The sequence below is a fragment of the Pleurodeles waltl genome, chromosome 7 (genome assembly GCF_031143425.1).
Source record: "Pleurodeles waltl isolate 20211129_DDA chromosome 7, aPleWal1.hap1.20221129, whole genome shotgun sequence".
Classification (NCBI taxonomy): Eukaryota; Metazoa; Chordata; class Amphibia; order Caudata; family Salamandridae; genus Pleurodeles; species Pleurodeles waltl.
Window position 1 is genome coordinate 545,666,810 of NC_090446.1, and position 26,018 is coordinate 545,692,827.

At 49.9% G+C, this 26,018-nt stretch overlaps 1 protein-coding gene across 1 annotated transcript in view; it reads left to right on the plus strand.

The window, feature by feature from the left end:
* LOC138246919 (vomeronasal type-2 receptor 26-like) overlaps positions 1-26,018 on the plus strand; it is a 410,539-nt gene that overhangs the window by 99,532 nt on the left and 284,989 nt on the right. The window lies entirely within an intron of this gene.

Sequence of the window (26,018 nt, forward strand, 5' to 3'; positions counted from 1 at the left end):
ACCCTTGTCAAGGGGGCTGCAGGGCTGGTGGTGGCTGAGGTGCTCTTCTTACCCCGACGAGAAGGAGGGGGGGGCTCAGGGTCAGGAAAGAAGTTAGTAGTGGCGAGGAAGAGCTTCTTGGGACAATGGAGAGTGGTAGGTACAGTGGGAATGGGAGTGGAGGGAGAGGATGTGGTTGTAGGTGAGTGACGTTTGCTGTCTTTGGGTGCTGGTGCAGGAGGGATAGGCTGTCGTGAGGTGGATGGCTGTTGGGTGGGTGGGTGGCTGCGTTTGTGTGGTGTGGAAGAGGGGGTGACAGACACAGTGGGAGAGGACACAGGGGACGTGTAAATGGCAGTGGGGGTGGTGACTGCACGTGTGCGGACTGGAGTGGAGGGTGTGCTGGTGATGGAAACACTGGCTGATGGTGAGGTGAATGGAGGTGTGAGTGTAGACGTCACAGGGAGGGAGGAGGGAGACGAGGAGGTGGGGGTCACAGAGGTGGTAGTGACTGTTGGCATGTCTGCATCGGAATGTTGCGTGTGTGAATGTCTGCGTGATCTGTGGTGCTTATGTTTGGATGAGCTTCTCTTGGGTGTTGAGGTGTGTGCAGGCTGGTCTGATGGTGTGGGTGGGACAGGCAGAGGGACAGGAGACTGGGAGGAGGGAGTTAGTAGAGGCAGGCAGGAGACAGGGACAATGGCTGCCGTCAGTGCTGAGGCCAGAGCCTGGAACGATCGCTGATGGGCAGCCTGACCCGAATGAATGCCCTCCAGGTACGCATTGCTGCGATGAACCTCCCTCTCCACCCCCTGGATGGCATTCAAAAGGGTAGTCTGCCCAACAATGAGCGTTCGGAGGAGGTCAATGACCTCCTCACTGAGGGCAGCGGGGGTAACAGGGGCAGGGCCTGAGGTGCCTGGGGCGAAGGAGATGCCCGGCTTCCTGGCAGAGCGGGCACGGGGCGAACGCGGAGGGGCTGCTGGGAGGGCGGAGATGGTGCGCTGGGTGGCGGCTGTACCTGTAATGGCGGGGGGCACGGATGGTGCCACCCCCGCAAGGGAGCCCCCTTCCGAGGACGTGTCCGTGTCGCTGCAGGCTCCAGTCGTCCCCGTCGTGGAGCTCCCCTCGCCCTCCGTCTCACTGGTCCAGTCTGACTCTGTGGCATGGCCCTCCTGGGCCATGTGAGATGCAGCTCCCTCCTGCCCCGATGCCACTTCTCCTCCGCCTGATGATGCTGATGCACACAAGCACAGAAAGACAAACAAAAAGGGGGGGGGAGAGAGAAATAAAGGGATATTGAGTACATGGATCTCCGGTACAGTTAGCGGACATGACAGACACAGATGCCCCCTGCACTAAGTTGCGCACTTGGGGTCCGCTACGCATTCCGTGGAACATGCTCTACACGCCTAGAGTTGTCAACTGCACCCATGGATGACACGGCCCAGGGATGGCTGTACTGACACACTACTGAGGGTGGTGGCTGGGGACACAGGGGCTTACGGGGGTGCCCAGCCTACAGATATCGCCCTGGCCTAGGGGGACCCCCAGCCCTCCTCCCCCACCCAGACACCTCCACTGCACGACAACAGAGTAGATGATGCTTCTACTCACCCCCTTGTGTCTGCTGTGCTGCCCTCACGCGCCCATCCAAATCAGGGTAGGCCACCGCCAGGATCCGGAACATCAGGGGGCTCAGTTGACGGCAGGCACCCCGCCTACGTTGGGAGGCCATCCCCAGCAGAGACTCGGCGGTCTTCTTGGTCCCGCGGCGGATGTCCTCCCACCTCTTGCGGCAGTGGGTGCCCCGTCGATGGTGGACCCCCAGGCCCCGGACTTCCTTGGCGATGGCACGCCAAATCCCAATCTTCTCATGGGCGCGGACCTATGTGACACGTACAGGGAGGGTGAAATACCACGTTCAAGTTACTCAGCATTTTCCTTTCCAGTGGCCCAACGCCCCCCATCCCCGCCAGGCCCCCCGCCAGGCCCCCCGCCAGCCCCAACATGCCCCCCATCCCCGCCAGGCCCCCCGCCAGGCCCCCCGCCATGCCCAACATGCCCCCCATCCCCGCCAGGCCCCCCGCCAGCCCCAACATGCCCCCCATCCCCGCCAGGCCCCCCGCCAGGCCCCCCGCCAGCCCCAACATGCCCCCCATCCCCGCCAGGCCCCCCGCCAGGCCCCCCGCCATGCCCAACATGCCCCCCATCCCCGCCAGGCCCCCCGCCAGCCCCAACATGCCCCCCATCCCCGCCAGGCCCCCGCCAGGCCCCCCGCCATGCCCAACATGCACCCCATCCCCGCCAGGCCCCCCGCCAGGCCCCCCGCCATGCCCAACATGCCCCCCATCCCCGCCAGGCCCCCCGCCAGCCCCAACATGCCCCCCATCCCCGCCAGGCCCCCGCCAGGCCCCCCGCCATGCCCAACATGCCCCCCATCCCCGCCAGGCCCCCGCCAGGCCCCCCGCCATGCCCAACATGCACCCCATCCCCGCCAGGCCCCCCGCCAGGCCCCCCGCCAGCCCCAACATGCCCCCCATCCCCGCCAGGCCCCCCTCCAGCCCCAACATGCACCCCATCCCCGCCAGGCCCCCCGCCAGCCCCAACATGCACCCCATCCCCGCCAGGCCCCCAAGCCAGCCAGTGGCCCCAAATCTAGATAGAATTAAACTCACTTGTTGGTCTGGAGGACCGTAGAGTTGCGCATACTGGGGGAGGACCCCATCCACAAGTTTCTCCAACTCCTCTCCAGTGAAGGCAGGGGCCCTTTCCCCAGTCGCAGCAGCCATTGTCCCTTCCAGACCGAGGTCACAGCAACACTTGCAGTATAGGTCCTCTCCTGTGAAAGTTCAAGTCGCAAGTGGATAAGTAGATAGAAAATGGCGGTCACGTCCGCGGCGGTGCGTACCGCGGCGGTGCGTCCCGCCACCGCCGGCGCCCTTCGCCATTGGCTCCTGAAACCCATAGGCTTCAATGTTAACCAATGCGGCTTCGCGCCGCGGTCTTGGCCCGCCGCCCGCCGCGGTGTGCCACGCCAGCGCATTGACCTCACATCCCATTGTCACACTTCACAGGTCAGGCAGCCGCCATTTCCAGGGCCCACATGGCTCAATTTCAACTGCGTCACACAGGCCTAGGCCTTGCATAGCCACTCATACACGCCATTCACTGCATAGAGAATCGTATACTGTGCTAGCTGTGAGTACGTACCTGTGGGTTGCCTGACTGTGTGCTCCATGTTGTCCTTCCTAGGCACCGTCCGCTGGGTTGGGCGAGGAGACGGATGAATCCTCCCGTGTACCGACCGCTGGTGGACCTGTCGACAATGGAAGAACGCCACATTATCCTGACCTACCGTCTTAACCGTGCCACTATCCATGAACTGTGTGCCCGGCTGGAGCCCGACCTGATGTCCCCCATCCGCCAACCCACAGGGATTCCCCCTCTGGTGCAGGTCATGTCAGTACTCCATTTCTTGGCAAGTGGGTCATTTCAGACAACAGTGGGAATTGCTTCTGGGATGTCTCAGCCCATGTTTTCAAAGGTGTTATCCAGAGTGTTGTCTGCCCTGATGAAATCCGTGAGGAACTACATCATTTTCCCTGAGGTGGGCGAACTGGCTACAGTGAAGGGTGATTTCTACGCCCTTGGACATATTCCCAACGTAATTGGTGCCATTGATGGGACCCATGTGGCTTTGGTTCCCCCAAGAGACAGGGAGCAGGTGTACAGGAACAGAAAAAGTTACCATTCAATGAACATCCAGGTGGTGTGTTTGGCTGACCAGTACATCTCGCATGTAAATGCCAAATTCCCAGGGTCAGTGCATGACGCCTACATCATGCGGAATAGCAGCATCCCTTACGTGATGGAACAGCTACAGAGACACCGTGTATGGCTAGTGGGGGACTCTGGGTACCCCAACCTGTCGTGGCTACTGACCCCAGTAAGGAATCCCAGGACCAGGGCAGAGGAACGGTACAATGAGGCCCATGGGCGTACTAGGAGGGTGATCGAACGCACCTTTGGCCTCCTAAAGGCCAGGTTTCGCTGCCTGCATATGACCGGGGGATCCCTAATGTACTCACCTAAGAAGGTGTGTCACATCATCGTGGCCTGCTGCATGCTTCACAACCTGGCTTTGCGCCGCCAGGTGCCTTTCCTGCAGGAGGATGGTCGAGACGGTGGTGTTGTGGCAGCGGTGGAACCTGAGGAGAGTGACGAGGAGGAAGACGACGGGGCTGAAACAGACAACAGGGACAGAATCATTGAACAGTACTTCCAATAGGACACAGGTAACATTTCAAAGATAATTTAGTAAAAGTTAACTACTCTGCAGCATCTCTGCTGCCTGTCTATTTGCCCCAGTGTATGATGACTGAGTTTTGGCTTTTCCCTCCCTATTTCAGATCTGGGGTCCCCACTACGAGTCCTGTGCTTCGTTTCCCCATGGACTACAGCTTTGTGGCAGCTGTTTGTTGACTTCACCATGTACAAGGACATATTTGCACTGTCATGTCAATTACAATCTATTGAAATCACAGCCAGACTCCTGATATTTTGGTGCATAATAGGTGTTTATTTAAGTGCTCAAAATGGGATGGGTGGTTTCAAGTGGGTGGGGGCTATGGTGAAGGAATGTCCATGGCAGAGTCCAGAGTAACAGTCACACAGGTGCATTGTCCAGAGGCCTGTGGAGAGATGGAGCATGGGCAGTTCGAGGATGGACAGGGTGACAATGTGGGACAGTGGGATGACATCAGGTGGTATCCATTGCTGGCGGGGGTCTTGACATCCTACTCTGTCTTGCGAGATCTCAGGGCCCTCTTGCGGGGTGGTTCTTCTCCTGCAGGAGGTGGGGGTCTGGTGGGCTGCTGCTGTGCGGGGGCCTCCTGTCCACTAGCGCCGGCGGAGGTGGATGGCTGTTCTTGGTCCCGGCTAGTGGCAGGGGCCCTTGGGTGTTGTTCAGTGTCCGCCCTGCTGTTTACGAGGTCCTGCAGCAGCCCTACCATGGTAACCAGGGTGGTGTTGATGGCTCGGATGTCCTCCCTGTACCCCCGATAGTGTTCCTCCTGCAGCACCTGGATCTCCTGGAACCGGGCCAGTACCGTCGCCATCGTCTCCTGGGAGCGGTTGTATGCTCCCATGATGGTGGTGAGGACCTCGTGGAGAGTGGGTTCCCTGGGCCTCTCCTCCCCCCCCTGTCGCACAGCTGCCCGCCGAGTTGCCCTGTTTCCCTGGGCCTCTGCCCCCTGGCCGGTGTGCCCACTACCACTGCCCCCAGGTCCCTGTTGTTGTTGGGGTGGTGGGTTATCCTGGGTGCCCTGTAGTGGTAGACACACCGCAGATTGACGCGCCCTGGAGACAGAGGCATGGGCCCGCTGGGTGGGAGCTGTGCTGGTGTTCCCAGAGGGGTTAGGGTCTATAGTGGCCTGTGCCTGTGTGAGGGGAACCGACTGTCCAGAGGTCCCCGATGGTCCGGGCTGGTCATCGGTGTCCAGATCGACAGAGCTGCTGTCATCGCTGACGGCCTCTTGGGTGGGGGGTGTGGATAATTCTGGCCCCTCCGCCGCGGTGTGTTGACGGTCGGGACCTGCAGGGGTATAGAGGTATGGTTATAGTTTAAATGTGTGGCATATGGGTGTATCTGTGGGTTCCCGTGTCCCCAAGTGCTGGCATTCGTGTGTGGGGGCTTTGGTGAGGGTGGCTTGTGGGGGGGATGTGTATATGCATTGGGCATGCTTTGGTGATGGGTGTCCATGCTTAGTGGACGCATGCAGGCCTAGGTTTTGGGATGTGTGGGTTGTGATGGTGAGACATTGGCGGGGAATAGGTGTGCTGGGGGTGGGGGTGAGGATGGTGGTGGGGGTGAGGATGGTGGTGGGGGTGAGGGTGGGGGTGAGGATGGTGGTGGGGGTGAGGATGGTGGTGGGGGTGAGGGTGGGGGTGAGGATGGTGGTGGGGGTGAGGGTGGGGGTGAGGATGGGGGTGGGGGTGAGGGTGGGGTTCGAGGATGGGGGTGAGGGTTGGGGTCTGATTTGGCATGCAGGTGGGGGGGAAGCAGTATTGAAGCTTCAACTTACCAGTATCCATTCCTCCGCCGACTCCTGCGAGGCCGTCAGGATGCAGGATGTTCAAGACTTCCTCCTCCCATGATGTGAATTGTGGGGGTTGAGGTGGGGGTCCTCCGCCAGTCTTCTGCACGGCGATGTTGTGCCTGGATACCATGGAACGCACCTTCCCCCGTAGGTCGTTCCATCGCTTCCTGATGTCTTCCCGATTTCTGGGGTGCTGTCCCACTGCGTTCACCCTGTCGACAATCCTCTGCCATAGCTCCGTCCTCCGGGCAATGCTGGTGTATTGGACCTGTGTGCCGAACAGCTGGGGCTCTACACGAACGATTTCCTCCACCATAACCCTGAGTTCTTCGTCTGTGAAGCGGGGTTGTCTTTGGGGTGCCATGGGGTGGTGTGTATGATGTGTGGGGTGGAGTATGTGTATTTAAGTGAGTTGAGTGTGGTGGTGTGTGTTGTTTTGTGTGTGGATAGTGTGTGGGTGATGGTGTTGAGTGGCTGTGGCTGTTATGTTTTGGATGCTGGTGTCTCTCTCTTGCCTTCTTTACGATTTTGTAAGCGTAGGGGTTTGCGGGTGATGTGGGTGGGTGTTTTATATTGTATTGTGTGTGTGGGAGTGGTGTGTGTATGTGTATCAGGTGTGTGGGATTCAAATCGTCCAATGTGGGTGAGTTTTGTTCGTTGGTGGGTATTCTGACCGCGCCGGTGTGTCCCGCCAATGGAATACCGCGTTTGAATGACCGCCGCGTGGATTCGTGGGTCGTAATGGCATGGGCGTATTTCTGTTGGCGTGGCGGTGGAGGTTTGGTCACCTCCACCTTTCCGCCGACCGCTGGTCTGGCGGTCTGTTGTGGCGGTCGGATTTTCGGAGGTTTGCCTTCTGCGGGTCAGAATGACCGTGGCGGGTTTCCGCGACCGCGGCGGGATTATGGAGGATTTCTGACCGGCGGTAGGCGCCTTTTACCGCCGAGGTCAGAATGACCACCAGTAGCCTCAAGCTTGAAGAACCAAGTTTGTCAATGAAATCAGGGGACTCAACCTTTGCGATATAACTATGTATAAACAAAATCTTATGCCCATGCAAAATTCTAGACATGTAAACCTATCAGCTCCCGTCAACAAACTAGAGGTGATCTAAAGTATATGCACAATCCCCTCTCATTTATCTAATAGGGAAAATTACAAAGGGTCTGGTGAAATATACAAGAAGTACCAATGTCCTAAAAGTATGACACCCTCTCCCTAATACTAACTGGTATTGAAGTGACCAAAACCAAACACATCATAGGAATGCTGGGGACAGCCCAAACGCTCTTAGAAAGGGGCACTAAGTGAAAGCAATGGTCGTGCGAGCCCCGTGCACACCAGGGCTCCAGGATAGTTTAAAAAAAGACCAGGATGTGCTATGAAATGCTTGACCACTGGCACAACATAACTCATAATATATAACCCTGAAATGCCTATGTTAAATTACCAAGGGAGTAGTTTAAGTGATAAGGGAGAGAGAAATACAAGCAAAATTGCAATGTAATATGTCCGTAACCTAACAAAAGAAAAGTTATGAACCAGCCAGTGCCTATTTACAAATCTTACAATCAGGCCAAGCTGCATTAAGTAGCAAGTACCAAGTTAGTGAGCACCTAAAAACCCACTCTGTGACAGGACTCTTGCCAACCTAGGGTCACATCTGTAGAATAGAGATCCCCCCATGGAATGTCAGTGGGGTAAGGAATCAGTAGAACATACAAGTGGGCCATCTGACTGGGCCAGACACCTGCACAATCTAGAGAGAGAAACATATGGATCCACCTGGAGCATTGATAAACTACAGATTATATCAGGAGAGGAAAGAACAGGCAAGTAAACTACAGAGGGATAGAATCCCAGCCATTTCCCTGAAGAGAAGCTGTCTGCAGTGCAAGATACCAGCATGGATATAGAAATGCAGTCTATGAGGAGCAAAGCATGAACCGGTGGCAGACACACAGCCAGGGTGTACAAGTCATTTAGAAGTTGGTAATATTTAATTTCAGGGGTGTGAAATGTAATAAAATATCTACTTGTCCATGGGACAGGTTGCTTGTTAAATCTTCTTGTCCTCTAAAAAAAATCGACTTGTCCCTTTGGTGCCATGTAATGCTGCAACAAATTATAGCAGCCATCTCATTATGTAAGAGCTCTGATAATAGCCCCTCTGATTATTCCAGTGCTACTACTATAGTAGGGTTGAATACTTACAATTTCAATCCTTATTATAGCAATTACCTTATTTTGCCACCATTCCACAGATCTATATACTGGGATCAGAGGAAGCAGTAAGCAATAGTTTCAGGGCTGGAATGCCTTTGAGTCTGCAAACCTACTAATTTGCATGTTGTAAGGATTTTCACCAGATCTCCTCTAATATTTTCTCATAATGAGAAAGGTTGGAAATTTACTCCTGACAATGGCAGACGTAGAAGTTCTTCCAGGGTTGGGAATGAAGTGGTTGGAGGGAAAGTGAACTTGTAAACACTCAACAGATTTTCGTATGAGCAAATCTATCTTTTTGTATGAGCATATTAGCTCGTGCTCAAAAACAGTTCACAAATATTGTCTAGCAGTACGATTTCCTGGTCTAATGCTATAAGTTCTTGTTAATTCATGAAAACCACTAATGCAAAGACATACCATAGATGCACTTTCGTGACTTTCTTTAAGAAATGGGTCCCTAATTAGGTCTGGCATTGACAAAGATGTTTTTATTAAACTTCTATTTCTCCCTCTATCTACCAGCTGGCTTTACTGTGAGAGATTGCATTCTGCTCTTCCACAAGGAGCATATTGGCACACAAAGTAGTTTTGTTCAGTACCAGGAACTACTGTGGCAATCAGTGGTGTAACAAAACTGGAGGGGTCCCCACTCCAGACTCACTCAAGGCAGGTGCTGTGCGAGGGGGCCTCCTGGAGGGGACTGCAGACCTTTGTTACGCCACTGGTGGCAATGTGTGCTTTTTGAAACCAAAACTTTTTTTTTTCTTTTCCCAGTGTTTGTTACAATGGCCAGTGCTTAGCAGCTCTCACAACAATAAAGTGTTACAGAAGCCATGTCAAAACAATTCATGCATTGACAAAACCAAAAGACTAACAAAAAATGTTGGATTGTTTGGCTTTGCTAGTGCTTGTTTATTTTCATGCTTCCCAAAATTGTGCTGAAAATGGTTACACTGAGGCCCTCATTATGAGGCTGCATGGCGGTCTTACCGCCGCGGACCCGGAGGTAAAGGCCGCCACATCACAAGTTGTGGGGTTTGGCAGACGCCAAACCTCCACAAAGCTGCCTAGCCCACCGGTGCGGTCACACCGCCGTGGCCAGCGATGAGCACCTCCAACCCTGCTGCAGGCCCCAGAAAACCCTGGCAGAAATTCACCCGGCACACGCACCTCACACGTCCACACACATGCACACCCCCCACCCGTCCACACACTTACAAACACCCCCACCACCCCTTCACGCAAGCATGCATTTACATACACACCCCTCGGCAAACGTATGCATTCCAACAGACTCTCCCACTCACTCTCATACATGCAGACACACACCCCCATTCACTTGCATACATGCAGACACACATCCCCGTTCACTCGCTCACAGACACACTCATACACCCCCATTTGCACACATACACACACTCATACACCCCCATTCGCACACACACATGCACACACCACACACATGCACCCAACACTCCTCACCCCTACACACCCCTTTCGGACGATTACTTACATTCTCCGTTGAGGATATTGTTCGGGAGGGGATGGTCCTGGCGGTCTTGGATCGCCAGCACCACTACACCAGCCGGACTCCGCCAAGCCGTATTACGGCTGGTGGAGTCTTGCTGCCGTGGCGATGCAGCTGCCTCTTCGTAGTCGGACTTCGGCCCATAAATGGGCGGAAGTCCTCCAATGACTCCTAATATGGTGGTCAGGACACCGCCAGCACTGGCAGTCTGCTGGCTGCAGCGGCTTCAGCAGTCTTTCAACAAGACGACTAAAGTGAAAATGAGGGCCTGAGTTTCCATTAGGAATATTGTTTGGAAATACTAGCATGCATCAACATATTTTACTAAATGACCCTTCAAAGAAATAGCACCTAAAATTTCATAGTAGCGAAACGATTTTTCCTACGTGCATTTTTATTGAACATTTAATTTTGATAGCAAAGAATCATCACTCTTACTTACAAGCTTCTGCAAAAAAAAATATTTAATCAGAGAGCATTCTGGGAGCATTATATTTAGCCTCATATTGGTAAACTTTTTAAACGTGTAATTTTTTTTTTGTGTGGGACCACTGTCAGTAGTGCACTTTGACCTTAAAACGTTTATTTACAGCACTCAAACTAATAATGAAGGCTTCTCATTAATGAACCATAAATACAAGATTCACAAACCCTACTTGGGAAATCATTGTGACAGGTGATTTCAATACAAACCTTATATGCACTCTGGATGAAGTTGAGCATTTGGCAGCTGAGAAAGCATTTGATCCATCCCCCAACAAGCCGTTCAACCCGGGCGACGCCCTGACCCTAATGGGAAAAAAATTGTTACCATCCTTAAACATCTAGGCTTAAGAGTAATTATTGACAGAACCAAGGATGACAACCCCCCAAGGTACATGCACTTTGGGGTGAATTCAAGATCAATAATAGATTACACAATTCTCTCCCTACCACTATATCAGCATCTAAGGAAATATACAGTCAAATTTAAGACCAAAGAGACCATTTGTACCAATTCTTGGAGCTGAATTTGAATCCACCAAGATATGTGTCAGCCCCAAGGGAACTAGGAAACCTCAATACAACAAATTTGAAGCGTATAAAATGGACATATCGTTTATTACCAAGGCTAGCTAACAAAGCAAAGATAATCTTGGAGCCCAACTGCACAGTTGAAACCCCAATAACTAATGCCTGGACAACCTTTTCGAGAGAGTTGCTGCTATGTGGCCCTGTCCCAACGCCTGCCAGAAAGGAAGCCATCAAACAAAATAATTGTCTAACCAGCAAGTCCTTAGGTTTGAGAAATAATCTAAGGCAGACAGTAAGGTACACTAGAAAATCTAATGCTAAAGATCATGCCTGGAAGAGGATAACATGGATACGGAGGCAATACAAAAAACAGTTGTGGGGGACAGGAAGGCAGCCAGAAACAGGTTCTGGACTAAATTACTCCATGGTGCCAAGGAAACCAATACCAGAACATTCTGGGAAACAATAAACAGTATCAAAAGGCACCCATGGGTGAAATATTGCTCACGTGTGCTGGAGTCAGACTGCGTAGCTCATCTGACCAAGGCATTCCATGATGGCTCCCAAAACCCAGACCTCGAGTGTTGTAGTTGCCTGTCGAACGTATTAGACCCCATAAAACCATCATCATCCTAGAGATTGCAGGATAAACCACACCACTGCAACACTGCAACACTCCAGAACACCCAAGCCATTGCAAAACTGCAGAAGGTCCACTTGCTCTACTCAAGCTGTGTTATACAGCAATGAAGGTGGTGAAAGTAATTAGGGCAGGATGAACCATTGGGGCCTGTAAGGAAATGGCTCCCTGTTGCAGTTACCCCCCACTTTTTGCCTGATACTGATGCTGACTTGACTGAGAAGTGTGCTGGGACCCTGCTAACCAGGCCCCAGCACCAGTGTTCTTTCACCTCAAATGTACCATTGTTTCCACAATTGGCACAACCCTGGCACCTAGGTAAGTCCCTTGTAACTGGTACCCCTGGTACCAAGGGCCCTGATGCCAGGGAAGGTCTCTAAGGGCTGCAGCATGTCTTATGCCACCCTAGGGACCCCTCACTCAGCACAGACACACTGCTTGCCAGCTTGTGTGTGCTGGTGGGGAGAAAATGACTAAGTCGACATGGCACTCCCCTCAGGGTGCCATGCCAACCTCCCACTGCCTGTGACATAGGTAAGTCACCCCTCTAGTAGGCCTTACAGCCCTAAGGCAGGGTGCACTATACCACAGGTGAAGGCATATGTGCATGAGCACTATGCCCCTACAGTGTCTAAGCAAAACCTTAGACATTGTAAGTGCAGGGTAGCCATAAGAGTATATGGGCTGGGAGTCTGTCAAAAACGAACTCCACAGCTCCATAATGGCTACACTGAATACTGGGAAGATTAGTATCAAACTTCTCAGAATAATAAACCCACACTGATGCCAGTGTTGGATTTATTAAAAAATGCACACAGAGAGCATCTTAGAGATGCCCCCTGTATTTTACCCAATTGTTCAGTGTAGGCTGACTGGTTCCAGCAGCCTGCCACAACCGAGACATGTTGCTGGCCCCATGGGGAGAGTGCCTTTGTCACTCTGAGGCCAGTAACAAAGCCTGCACTGGGTGGAGATGCTAACACCTCCCCCAGGCAGGAACTGTCACACCTGGCGGTGAGCCTCAAAGGCTCACCCCTTTGTGCCAGCACCGCAGGACACTCCAGCTAGTGGAGTTGCCCGCCCCCTCCGGCCACGGCCCCCACTTTTGGCGGCAAGGCCGGAGAAAATAATGAGAATAACAAGGAGGAGTCACTGGCCAGTCAGGACAGCCCCTAAGGTGTCCTGAGCTGAAGTGACTCTAACTTTTAGAAATCCTCCATCTTGCAGATGGAGGATTCCCCAATAGGATTAAGGATGTGACCTCCTCCCCTTGGGAGGAGGCACAAAGAGGGTGTACCAACCCTCAGGGCTAGTAGCCATTGGCTACTAACCCCCCAGACCTAAACACGCCCTTAAATTTAGTATTTAAGGGCTCCCCTGAACCTAAGAATTTAGATTCCTGCAACTTACCGAAGAAGAAGACTGCTGAGCTGAAAACCCCTGCAGAAGAAGAAAGAAGACACCAACTGCTTTGGCCCCAGTCCTACCGGCCTGTCTCCTGCCTTCTAAAGAACCCTGCTCCAGCGACGCTTTCTCCAGGACCAGCGACCTCTGAATCCTCAGAGGACTGCCCTACTTCCAAGAGACCAAGAAACTCCCGAGGACAGCGGCACTGCTCCAAAAGAACTGCAACTTTGTTTTAAGGAGCAGCTTTAAAGACCCCTGCAACTCCCCGCAAGAAGCGTGAGACTTGCAACACTGCACCCGGCGACCCCGACTCGACTGGTGGAGAAACAACGCTTCAGGGAGGACCCTCCGGCGACTCTACGACTGTGAGTAACCAAAGTTGTCCCCCCTAAGCCCCCACAGCGACGCCTGCAGAGAGAATCCCGAGGCTCCCCCTGACCGCGACTGCCTGAACTCCCTTTCCCGACGGCTGGAAGAGACTCTGCACCCGCAGCCCCCAGCACCTAAAGAAACGGAACTCCTGTGCAGGAGTGACCCCCAGGAGGCCCTCTCCCTTGCCCAGGTGGTGGCTACCCCGAGGAGCCCCCCCTTGCCTGCCTGCAACGCTGAAGAGATCCCTTGATCTCTCATTGAAAACCATTACAAACCCGACGCGTGTTTGCACACTGCAACCGGCCGCCCCCGCGCTGCTGAGGGTGTACTTTTTGTGCTGACTTGTGTCCCCCCCGGTGCCCTACAAAACCCCCCTGGTCTGCCCTCCGAAGACGCGGGTACTTACCTGCTGGCAGACCGGAACCGGGGCACTCCCTTCTCTCCATTGCAGCCTATGCGTTTTGGGCACCTCTTTGACCTCTGCACCTGACCGGCCCTGAGCTGCTGGTGTGGTAACTTTGGGGTTGCTCTGAACCCCCAACGGTGGGCTACCTTGGACCAAAAACTGAAACCTGTAAGTGACTTACTTACCTGTGAAAACTAACATTACTTTACCTCCCCCAGGAACTGTGAGAATTGCACTGTGTCCACTTTTAAAACAGCTTATTGTGTTTTATATGAAAAGTATACATGTTAATGAAATGCTTCAAAGTTCCTAAAGTACTTACCTGCAATACCTTTCAAATGAGATATTACATGTAAAATTTGAACCTGTGGTTCTTAAAATAAACTAAGAAAAGATATTTTTCTATAACAAAACCTATTGACTGGATTTGTCTCTGAGTGTGTGTTCCTCATTTATTGCCTGTGTGTATGTACAACAAATGCTTAACACTACTCCTTTGATAAGCCTACTGCTCGACCACACTACCACAAAATAGAGCATTGGTATTATCTCTTTTTGCCACTATCTTACCTCTAAGGGGAACCCTTGGACTCTGTGCATACTATTCCTTACTTTGAAATAGTGCATACAGAGCCAACTTCCTACAGGGCCCCTATCACAAATGGTATTCCGCATGCAATTTATAAGCTTGATCCCGAATGCTGGGCAAACCTGCTATTGTTGCATGTCAATGCCTGTGGCCCGCCCCTTTTACCAAAAAACGAGAATAAACATAGTTTATGATCGTTTTTTGATAAAAGGTTTGTAGCGGCTGCTACTGGTGGGGGCACTTCTCCACCCTAGTGGAGGAGCCTCACCTGCTCTGGGGGCTTCCACAAAAAGTACTGCCGCTATTGACGCTATTGAACAGTTATACACAGACACACCAGGATTCAAGTCAAATTGGGGGACGGTACAAATCTCTCAAGAAGAATACCAACGGAAGTGGACCTTAAGCAAGGCTGTGTTTTAGCACTGCATTTATTCAATCTGTGCATGGTGGAGCTGTCTCCAAGGCTCGATAAAATCAACACTCATCCACCATGACTGGGTCCACTAGTGTTGTCACATCTTTACTACGCAGACAGTATCGTCCTACTCAGCCAAAAAAGAGTGGGGCTGCAGGAATCACACTCAGAACTTACAGTTTATGCAAAGCTTCATAACTTGGAAATAAATACAACAAAAACAAAATGAATGTTCATGTCAAATCAACCTGGGCGTTCCCTGAAAGTTCATGTTGGGAGACAAGACACTAAAGGAAGTCAGTAACTATAAATACCCAAGGCTAGATTCAGATAAAAACTGTAGGAAGCTGGCTCTGTATATACTATATCAAACTGAGAGATAGGGCCTCATTATGAACACGGCGATCGAAACTGCTGTGTTCATGCTGGCGGTCTTACTACTGACCGCCAGCACCCCGGAACCCCGCCGGACGTATAAAGAACATTCCTGTGGGCCGGCAGGCAGAAACATTGTTTCCGCCCACCGGCCCACAGGAATGTCTGGCTGGGACATTGACGGCGGCTCCATGCCACTGCCCGTAAATCGATGGGCCAAGTGCATGGGCAGTACAGAGGCTCCCAGGGGTGCCCTGGTGCACCCCTTCCATCAGCCTTTCCCTGGCGGGGAAACCCGCCAGGGAAAGGCTGGTGCCTGAGGGATCATTATCCGAGGGGCAGCACCAATGCCCTGTCGGATGATGATGCCGACCGCCGCCAGGCTGCCTGACGGGGGCGGTGTGGCCCGCCATGCCAGCTGGTGGAATTTCCCACCACCGCTGGCATGGCGGGCCACACCGTCATGTTCATAATGACCACATAGTGTGCAAAGAGTCCAGGGGTTCCACAGATACTTAACAGAGGCTAAAGTAGATAATACTAATGCTCTCTTTTGTGGTAGTGTGGTCGAGCAGTTAGGTTTATGAGAGGGTAGTGAAAAGCATTTGTTGTACACACACAAACAATAGAAGAAGCACACACTCAATGATTTAACTCCAGACCAATGGTTTTTATATAGCAACAATATATATTTTTTAGTTAAATTTTAAAACCACAATATTCAAGTTGCAGGTAAGTACTTTAATAGATTTGTATTTCACACATGTATCAACAGTACTTTGTTTGAAATCGATAAGTTATACAGTTTTTTAATTATTGGCAATAATCTGTTTTACAAATGGACACACTGCAATTTTCAGAAACAGTTTCTGGGGGGAAGAAAGTTTAGATCGTTTTTCAGGTAAGTGCAACTCTTACAGTTTCAGTCTCCGGGTTTTAGGAAGTCCACCAGTTAGGGTTCAAGTTAACCCCAAACACCCACCATCAGCAATATGGGGCCGGCTGGTGCAGAGTTCAAAGGTGAGCAAATTTAACGTGGGCTCCTATGGAGACAGGGGGTACTCGGAATCAGGTCTGCCTGCAGGTAAATACCTGCGACTCGGAGGGCAGACTAGGGGGGATTAGAGGAGCACTGGTGGGGCCAATAGTGGCACCAAACACACACCCTCAGTGGCACCGGGGGAGATGGATACAGGGTGCAAACAGGGTGTCGGATTTCCAATGCTGGTCTATGAGGGGACCCCAGAGTCACTTAGATGCTGCACAATGGGTCCAGGAGGACGGTCTGGGAAAACCATAGGCTGGACAAGTAGGAGGGCCGCCTGCTGAACATTGCTGCACCAGTGGTCGGGTTTTCTGGTGATTCTTATTTAAATTGAAGATTTAGGGTATGATTTAGAGTTTGGGGCAGAGGGACATCCGGCCAGTGGTTATCCCGCTCTATGAAACCTACATTTACCCTGCATCATTTAGACTAGGGAACCTCTTCATATCTGACACAGGAGCATCAGTTGGTTTTCGCCATCCGAAACCTTCAGCGCCACCAACAATTAGGTCCTGATTACGAGTTTGGCGGTTGACAGGCAGACTGTCATGCTGGCAGTCCTGAAAAGACCATTGCGTCTGCGGTCCCACACCGCTGTATTACGATGCAAACAGGCAGGACTGCCGTCCGCCAAGCAAAAAAGACAGACCACCAGCGGCGTACCGGCTTCTATGTAGGCCGTCCGACCTCCAGGGCCGTCAGTGCCGCGGCCAACTATTGAGCTTATTACAAACACACTGTCGTCCTGACAGTCTCCTTGCAGCAGTTAGCCAATAGCAGTTGATCACCACGACACGCATCCTGCAAAGTAACAGATAAAGTGCACATTGTGTGAATAAAAAAAAAACACAGCTGCCACACATTAGTCCAGAGAATACACCTGCAAATCACACTATAAAACACACCCCTCCACAGACCACAATCCTTTGCGTTTCCACAGCGAGCCAAAGAACCATAACCACCATTTTTTTTAAGCTTCATACATTAGGCACCCCGTTTTTTCACAATCCCAATAAACACACAGCACACACTTTTGCTCATTCACTCCCTACTGCACTTCCCCTGTTAAGTAAGTCCCTGTCACCCATTTTAATTGTCCACCATGTCATGTTCCAAAAATACCCATTTTTCAGAAGATGAGTTGAGAGTCACAGAAATCATGATGGTAGAGCCACAAGTCCAGCACACTCCTCTCAGTAGGAAAATAGAAATGTGTGACAGAATAGTCAACAGAGTGAATGATGCAGGGACCACCCTGCGCACAAACTGGCGGTCACCCTCCCAGTGCCCCATTAAGATGCTTTCCCTGGGAGGAGAAGGTCTTGGCCATCCTTATCCTGAGAGCTTGACAGGAATACCTGGAGGAGTGGAGTCTAGTAAGTTACCACAAAAAACTGTCACAATAATGCAATGTCCTGCATGCTCTGAGCTCCTCTTTTGCCACTGTCTTGTTCATGTACCTCACCAATATTCAATAGCCATAGTATGTGAGTGTTAACACTGTTAATGTGTATTACTGGATCCAACATCACAGCTACCAAGGCCCATTGCATGCCTTATGTCCAATTGGTGAATGTAAATATCACAATATCCAAAATGTAAATGTATGCTCAAATCTAAATGCAGCCTGCATACAGATATGTAATATCCAACATTTGTCAAGTTCTGGGGAGTAGAGGGAGTGACCTGACTGTAACTCCCAGGAGGCCTTGTGTCATTAACTCCAACCACCAGCCCAGTGTTCACTTTTACAAATACCCTTGTATGTTAACTCTCAATTGAAATGTACTCACCTGGGAGGATAGCATTTGTATAGATTGTATTGTAGAGAGAGTGACCTGACTGCAACTCCCAGGAGAATTTGTGTCTGTAACTTCAAACACCAGCCCAGTGCTCACTTCTCCAAATACTCTTGTATGTTAACTCTCAATTGCAATGTACTCACCTGGGAGGGTACCATATGCAATGCGCTATGAAGTAGAGGTAGTGACATGATTGCTAAGGCTAGGAGGCCCTGTTTCATGAACTTCAACCACCAGCCCAGTGTTCAATTGTCCAAATATCCTTGTTTGGTAACCCTCAATTGAAGTGTACTCACATGGGAGGATACCATTTGTATAGTGTGTGTAGCAGAGAGAATGATCTGACTGCAACTCACAGGAGGCCTTGTGTCTGTAACTCCAAACACCTTCCCAGCATGCACTTGTCAAAACACCCTTGTTTGGTTACTCTCAATTGAATTGTACTCACCTGGGAGGATACCGTTTGTATAGTGTGTGTAGGAGAGAGAGTGGCATGACTGCAACTCCCAGGAGGCCTTCTGTCAGTAACTCTAAACACCAGCCCAGTGTGCACTTACCCAAATACTCTTGTTTGGTAACTCTCAATTAAAGTGTACTCACTTGGGAGGATACCATTTGTATAGTGTGTGAATTAGAAAAGTGACCTGACTGCAACTCACAGGAGGCCTTGTATTTGTAACTCCAAACACCAGCTGAGTGGGCACCTGTCCAAATACTCCTGTTTAGTAACTCTCAATTGAAGTGTACTCACCTGAGAGGATACCATTTGTATAGTGTGTGTAGTAGAGAGAGTGACATGCAGCTCCCAGGAGACCTTGTGTCAATAACTCTTAACACCAGCCCAGTGTGCACTTGTCCAAATACACTTGTTTGGTAACTCTTAATTGAAGTGCACTCTCCTCGGAGTGACCAAGATACAGATCATGCTCAACTCAGAGACGTGTCTGTAAACCTAGCTCCAGCTTGACCTGATACCCCAAGATGAAACTATTGAGACAGGAATGACACCTTATCCAGTGTGTAGAACAAGTATTCCTAAGGCCTCAAGCTGCATCACCAGGTTTGGTAATGGCAGCAGACAAATTGACACAGAACTGTGCTCATTATGACTCCAATCACATATACAACAAAGTCCTGTATTTGCCTGCATCCCACTCAACTAAGCCTCCAAATGGATATTGCCATATGTTTCATCTCCACTGTATTTGCTTCACTGGTGGCAAGATGTAATTTTCAGTCCATATTCCAAAGTGCAACTGATCTATACATCTCATAAGCTGCTTGAGTCAAATAATTTAGGCCTGCTACACATGTCATGTCAAATAACCCAATACCATGGTAACTTGGCACAATAGGATTGCCTACATCTTAAGTATGTCCAATGTCTCTGCTTACTGTGACACAAAACCTTTGGAGGTAGATGTTACACTTCAACCAGTAACAGTGTATGCTGTTCATTAACAGGTTGAGCTACCACTGGGTACACAGAGGCCACAGAACGGACTACCACTACCCCCCTGGATGACGTCCTCAGTGAGAACAACACTCCTGGACTTGAGGAAGTGGAAGAAGGTCCTGGCCCACCTAGGCAACCTGGTCAGACGGCAACAGTGAGTCTCACTGTGGCCACAACTTTAACTCCCAGGCCTGTTGCTTCAACATCCCAGTCAATGATGCCCCTCCCAACCGGTGTACATACCACAATTTCCACCATTATGTGACCCCATTCCTGGATCCTGAGTTGCAACTCAACACTTCAGACACTGAGGGTCCAGGACCGAGTTGGAAAGAGCACCCTTTGTCAAGGGCACAAGCTCATGGGCATAAGGTGTGTGGGATGGATGCTGTGGGATAGTGGAGTGAGGCCACTGGGGCTGCTAGCAGCCAGGACACCATCATCCACGTCTTGGGGGGTCTATCAGGAGTCCCAAGGTGTGATGGGCCAGGTACTGACTGAACTATGGGACATTAAGCAGCTGCAGAGCATCATGATTGATAAAATGATTGCCCATGATACAGAAATGGGCACCCTAACAGGGGTGCTGAGCGGAATGAACACCACACCGATCAGGGCTTTACTTTAAACATCTATCCCTTCATGTGTGGCAAGTACATCAGACCAAAATACATCTGTGACAGACACAGGATGAGTGGCCCTGATAGAGGCACAAACAACCAAAGACACCCCTGCCTCTGCAGCAGCTGATTCCCCACCCCTTACAAACAGGGGCATCCATGCAAGAATCCAGGTGCAGATGGCAAGACACCAACTACTTCCGGCAATAATCCTCTTCCTTAATGTCCTCCTTTGTGTGTCACACATTCAAATTGTGGATTGATCCTGAACCACGTTCCATTTCCAAAGGGAGGAGTACTCTGGACTTTAGACTACCAATGGTGTGGCATGTACTGAAATGATTTAATTCACCATGACTGACTTCTTCACATTTGAGTTTTTGTTGAGTCATGTATCATATATTGTCTGTTAGCTGTAGCTTCCCAATACAAACTTCTGACACTAACACATTGTCTGCTGTTTTTAATTTCACATTTAGCCATTGTTAGACTTGGCATCCTTGGTGTGGTCTCCCCTAACTTTGTGCCTCTGCTTCCCAGGTTGTTGATGTGTACTGTTTTTGATACTGTGGGCACTTTACCACTGCTAACCAGTGCTAAAGTGCAGGTGCTCCTGTGTAAAATGTATGTGTAATTGGCTATCCATGATTGGCATGTTTGATTTACTGGTCAGTCCCTAGTAAAGTGCACTACAGGTTCCCGGGGCCTGTAAATCAAATGCTACTAGTGAGCTTGCAGCACTGGTTGTGCCACCTACATGAGTAGCCCTGTAAACATGGCTCAAACCTTCCACTGAAGAGGCTGTCGGTGCAGTTTCAAACTGGCAATTCAACCTGGCAAGTGTACCCACTTGCCAGGCCTAAACCTTCCTTTTTATACATCTAAGGCACCCCTAACGTATGCTCTAGGTAGCCCTATGGGCAGGGTGCAGTGTATATTAAAGGTGGGACCTGTACTGATGTGTTTTACATGTCCTCATAGTGAAATACTGCTTAATTTGGTTTTCACTGTGCAAGGCCTATCTATCTCATGGGTTACCTTCGGAGCTGCCTTTAAATAATTTTAGAGAACAAATTCCCTTTAGGAGCAGATAGAAATGTGGATTTTGGTGTCTCTGAACTCACAATTTAAAAATACATCTTTTAGTAAAGTTGTTTTTTAGATTGTTAGTTTGAAAGTGCCAGTTTTAGAAAGTGGGCATTTTCTTGACTTAACCATTCAGTGAGTCTGCCTGTTTGTGGATTCCCTGTCTGGGTCAGTTTGACAGTTGGGCTGTTTGTGAATACCCTCTAGACAGTGAGACAAAGGGAGCTGGGGTGTAGCCTGCATATCCTGATGAGCCTTCTGTACTAGAATGGAGGGAGGAGTGGTCACTTACACCTAAATGGGCTGTGCCTGCCTTCTCACAATGCAGTCTCCAACCCCCTGTTGTGTATCTGGGGCCTGGCCTGGGCAAGGCAAGATCTTAGAAACAAGAGGGCAGACAGGGGTATAAGTATGCGACCCAAAACCCCTGAAAATTAGATCACTTCTGGATTCAAGAGGAACCTCTGCCAAGGAGACGAGCTGAAGAGCTGAGGAGAATTGTTTCTCCTGCCTGTGACTGTGCTTTGTTGGGCTATCCTGCAGTTGCTGCTTCTGCCTGTGAAAGGGGAAAAAGACTGGACTTTGTTTTGCATTCCTGCTTGAGAAGAATCTCCAAGGGTTTGGACTCAGCTTGCCTCCTGTTTAAAGTCTCAGGGCTATCAAAGGCTTCCTCTGCCAGCCCCTTGACTCTCTGCTGAGAATTCTGCCCTGCCAAGTGGTGCCCTAACCAGTCCCTGAGCCCTGGAAAGGTGAAGTTGGCAGAACAAGAGCTGAAATCCACGTACAGAACGACGTGCAGTGAACTTTGTTACGCACCATCTGCAACGCCGCTGATAAACGAAATCAACGCTCCACCTAAATCCCGGCTGCGAGATCAACGCATCACAGCTGGAGATTTAACACGCAACACCGGCATGTGGCTGCTGATGATGCAAACCCCACGCAGCGCGGTTTTCTAACACCGTGTAGCCGGATTTCTCATGCATCGTCCCTGGGCGTCAAAGTCATCCCGACCCTGAGCCATTCTGAGGTGCCCTGTCCGGAAATCGGCGTGCAGCTCTCTTGCGAGGAAGAAAAACGATGCATCGCCAACTGGAAAAGAAACGACACACAGCCTCCCTTGCGGGGAAGAATTCAACGCATCACTGACTTTTCCAATGTACGCTCACCCGTGTAGCTTTATTTTTGTCGCAACCCAGGTACTTTGTGTAATATGATCGTTTCCATTGTTTTCTATGGAGTAAGACTTATTATTTTGAAAATTCATATCTTAACGTGTGTATTTTAGATTTTTGTTGTTTTGGTCTAGTTTGATTTAGATAAATATTGCCTATTTTTCTAAACTGGTGGGTTGTCCATTTGTTAGTGCTTCACTGTATTACTGTGTGTGTTGGTACAAATACTTTACACATTGCTTCTGAGTTAAGCCTGCCTGCTCTTGACAAGATACCAAGGGGGTGAGTGGGGATTAACCAGGTGTTTTTTTCCTTTGCCCTGACTAGAGTGAGGGTCCTTGCTTGGACATGGGGTAACCTGACTGCCAACCAAAGACCCCATTTCTAACAGCCATGTAGATATGTCAGACCATGTGAGCCATATGATGATGATCCAAAGTACTTGTTCAAGATGGGTTATGTTGCATGTACACAGTGTCCAGCTCAGGAATACAACCATTCCACACAAACACAGACATACAAGTTTCTTGTCAAAGAAGAAATTGTATTACATTGTTCAGCAAAGAGGCTGTCAATCTGTCTGAAACATTGCAAATCATAAATGATTGAATCATACTGAGTAAATGAACATATTTACAGTTACAGACCTTCAGATCATTGAAGGAAGGGATTTGTCAGATATTGTCCTGTAGAATAGGCCCATATGAAAGTAGTTGATGTCATCAGCTGTAACCATATCACCTACCACACCAACGTAATCTAACAGCATATAATGTAATACTCAGACAGATGGCAGTACAGCAGTGTCTGATTACAGGTTCATTACAATCCACTGCTCATTTATCGGGTGGTATGACACAAACATATATCAGTAATTTGGCACAGGCACTTTGGCCTACAATGATGAAACATTAACCGATATATGCAGGTCAAAAAGGACAAAAAGAGTGTTTATCCAATGTGAAGTGTAACTGACATGATTGTGGCCTATGACTACACATTTTCTGACCACATAATGACAAACAATACATCAGGACCAACAAACAAGTCCAATGGAGTCTCATAAACATCCATCTTATCACTGTGCACAGGTCCCTTAGACCCAAACTCTGTGACCTACATTCCCTGGAACAATCCATGTCTACTTCGTCTGTCAGAAAAGCATAACATACCTGCCAATGTCACAGCTCTGAAATGTCCACATGAAGATGTCATGGTGAAGGTACCTGAACAAAGAACAAAACAAGGGGTATAGGCATGAAACCATACATATGACACAAGTCACATGGCAAGCATCTGGAAAACAAAGTATATTGCAATAAATCTGACACAAACAAAGTGACATTATCAAGATGGGGATGTGTCAAAAGCAATCTCATCAAACATATTTTGGCTGATTTTGGCTGAGTATCAGCTCCCTAACTATTTCAAAGAATCAACTCCACACATTCTCACAACTACAGTATATTGTACAGTCAAACTCATTACATCACATGACATACACTCATGAGAAGAAGCTGTCAATGAGACCTTGTTGCAAGTCAGCTGCTTCCTCTTCACCACTATCATCTTCATTTGGCATTTCAGGGTTCTCACCCTGTGGCACTGCAGGTTCCCCCTCCTCTTGGATGTAAGGGATATTCCTCCAAAGGGCAATGTTGTGGAGTATGCAGCATGCCACAGTGATTTGACACACTTTCCCGGGTGAGTAGAGAGGGGTTCCACCAGTCCTGTCCAGATAGTGAAATCTGGCCTTCAGGAGCCCAAGGCCCACTCCACTGCCTGCCCTGTTCTTACATGGGCCTCATTGAAGCAGACTTCCCCTGGCATAGTTGGATTCCTCAGTGGCATCAATAACAAAGGACGGTTTGGATATGCTAAGTATCCTATTTAGGAATGGGACATAAGTGCTACAATGAGTCACTCACTTCATGATTGTAGCACCTGTCATTGCTCACACACAGTCAGGACAGATGTGACTTACCAACCAGCCAGGCCCTCTCTGGTTGCAGGTGTGACATTATCTGGGGTATGGTGCTGTTCAGCATTATGAAGGAATTGTCTGATCCAGTGAAACCGGCACAGACGTTTTATATGTAGAGATCAGATAGACAGACAACTTGCACGTTGATAGAATGGAAGTTTTTCCTGTTGTAACAGACTTGTTCAGTGGCCTGCGGTGGCACCAAGGCAACATGTGTGCCGTCAATGGCCCCCACCACATGCGGGAGGCGGGCCAAACCATAGAAGTCAGCCTTCACATTGGCTAAATCCTCATGTCGGGGGAACTTGATATAGCTGTCAATGTGTTTCAACATTGCTGACATGGAATCTCTTAGTACTGGACTGAACAGGGTTTGAGACAAACCACCAGATATGGCCACTGTATTTTGGAAGGACCCTGTGGCCAGGAAGTGCAATGCTGTTATGAGTCTCACAGTGGGTGGTATGCATGTTGGATTTGTCTTTTCAGGCATCAGATCTGGCTCCAACTGACAGCATAAATCCACTACTGTTTGCCTGTTCAGACAGTACAGTTGAATTATGTGGCGTTCCTCCATGATTTGAAGGTCTGGCAATGGATGGTACACTGAGCTTGCCGCACCCTCCCCCGCACAGGGTACCTATTTGTGAAAGTACATGAGTGGGAGCATCAGTCACTGTGTCTAGACCAACATACATGATGTATACCAACAAAATCATCTGACAAAGCATTTGAGATTTGTAATACATTACACCCAGTAACAGACACAGCCTTGAGCTAAAGTTGTTGCCTGTGGTGATCCTGGGCCAATAGCTTGGGCCGTCGATGATCGCATACATGGCACATGTGTATGCCACGTTTTACAAAATCAGTCACTTGACTCCTGACACTGCTGTCATGAGCACCTCCACCACTTCAGCTGCTGTGCCACAAACTGAGAGCAATCATGCCACAGCCAGCAGGTGAACGGGCCCCTACCTTCTCTCCAGAGGACTGGAGAAGCTTGTGGATGAGGTCCTTTCCATATATGGTCAGCTCTATGGCTTTCCAGATGAGCAGGTAAGAATCTCATAGGCACAATTGACTCTGTTCAACACCATCCTTTCCCTCCTCACGGGCTACAATGTGCCCCTGAGTGCCAGTTAGGCTTCTTGTGTGCCTGTTGTCATGGTTTGTGTGACATCAATGGGATGTACATGGTGCAGGTATTACAGAGCAGTACTATATGTTTTGGGTATTCACATTGTGTTGTGTGATGTGTTTTGAGGCCCTACAACCTCGTTGTGTTGGATGCATAGGAGATGTTACTGCCATACAATGACATTTCTTTGGATATGGTTGTTGTAAATGTCAGACAACATGCAGGTGCATGACAGCATGAGCTATGTATGCATCTTGTTTGAGTCCTTTGAGGATCTTGTAAGGAATGTGTATTGTGCCACATATCTTTCACCACACATCTGGCCTTACCAAACTGTTGTTTGGAAGGCATATCATGACTCACTGTGCCCTTCAGGTTGCCATGCAAGCCACAAGCCACATTGCTGATGGCCACATGCATGTAGGTGATGGAAATGTGACTGTCATGTAGGTTCTCTATGCTCAGCCTGCAGAGACCAGGACCTGCCAAATGTATCTCCCAGAATGGGACCTAGGTCAGGCTGAGGGAGAGTCACCGTTGCTATGCAACTGTGGCACTGTGCCCACTCCCTGTAGACACGCACATCCTGTCATATGACCAATATGAGGCTTTTGTGGCAGGACCTGCCCGGAATGCCTCATTCCATTGACT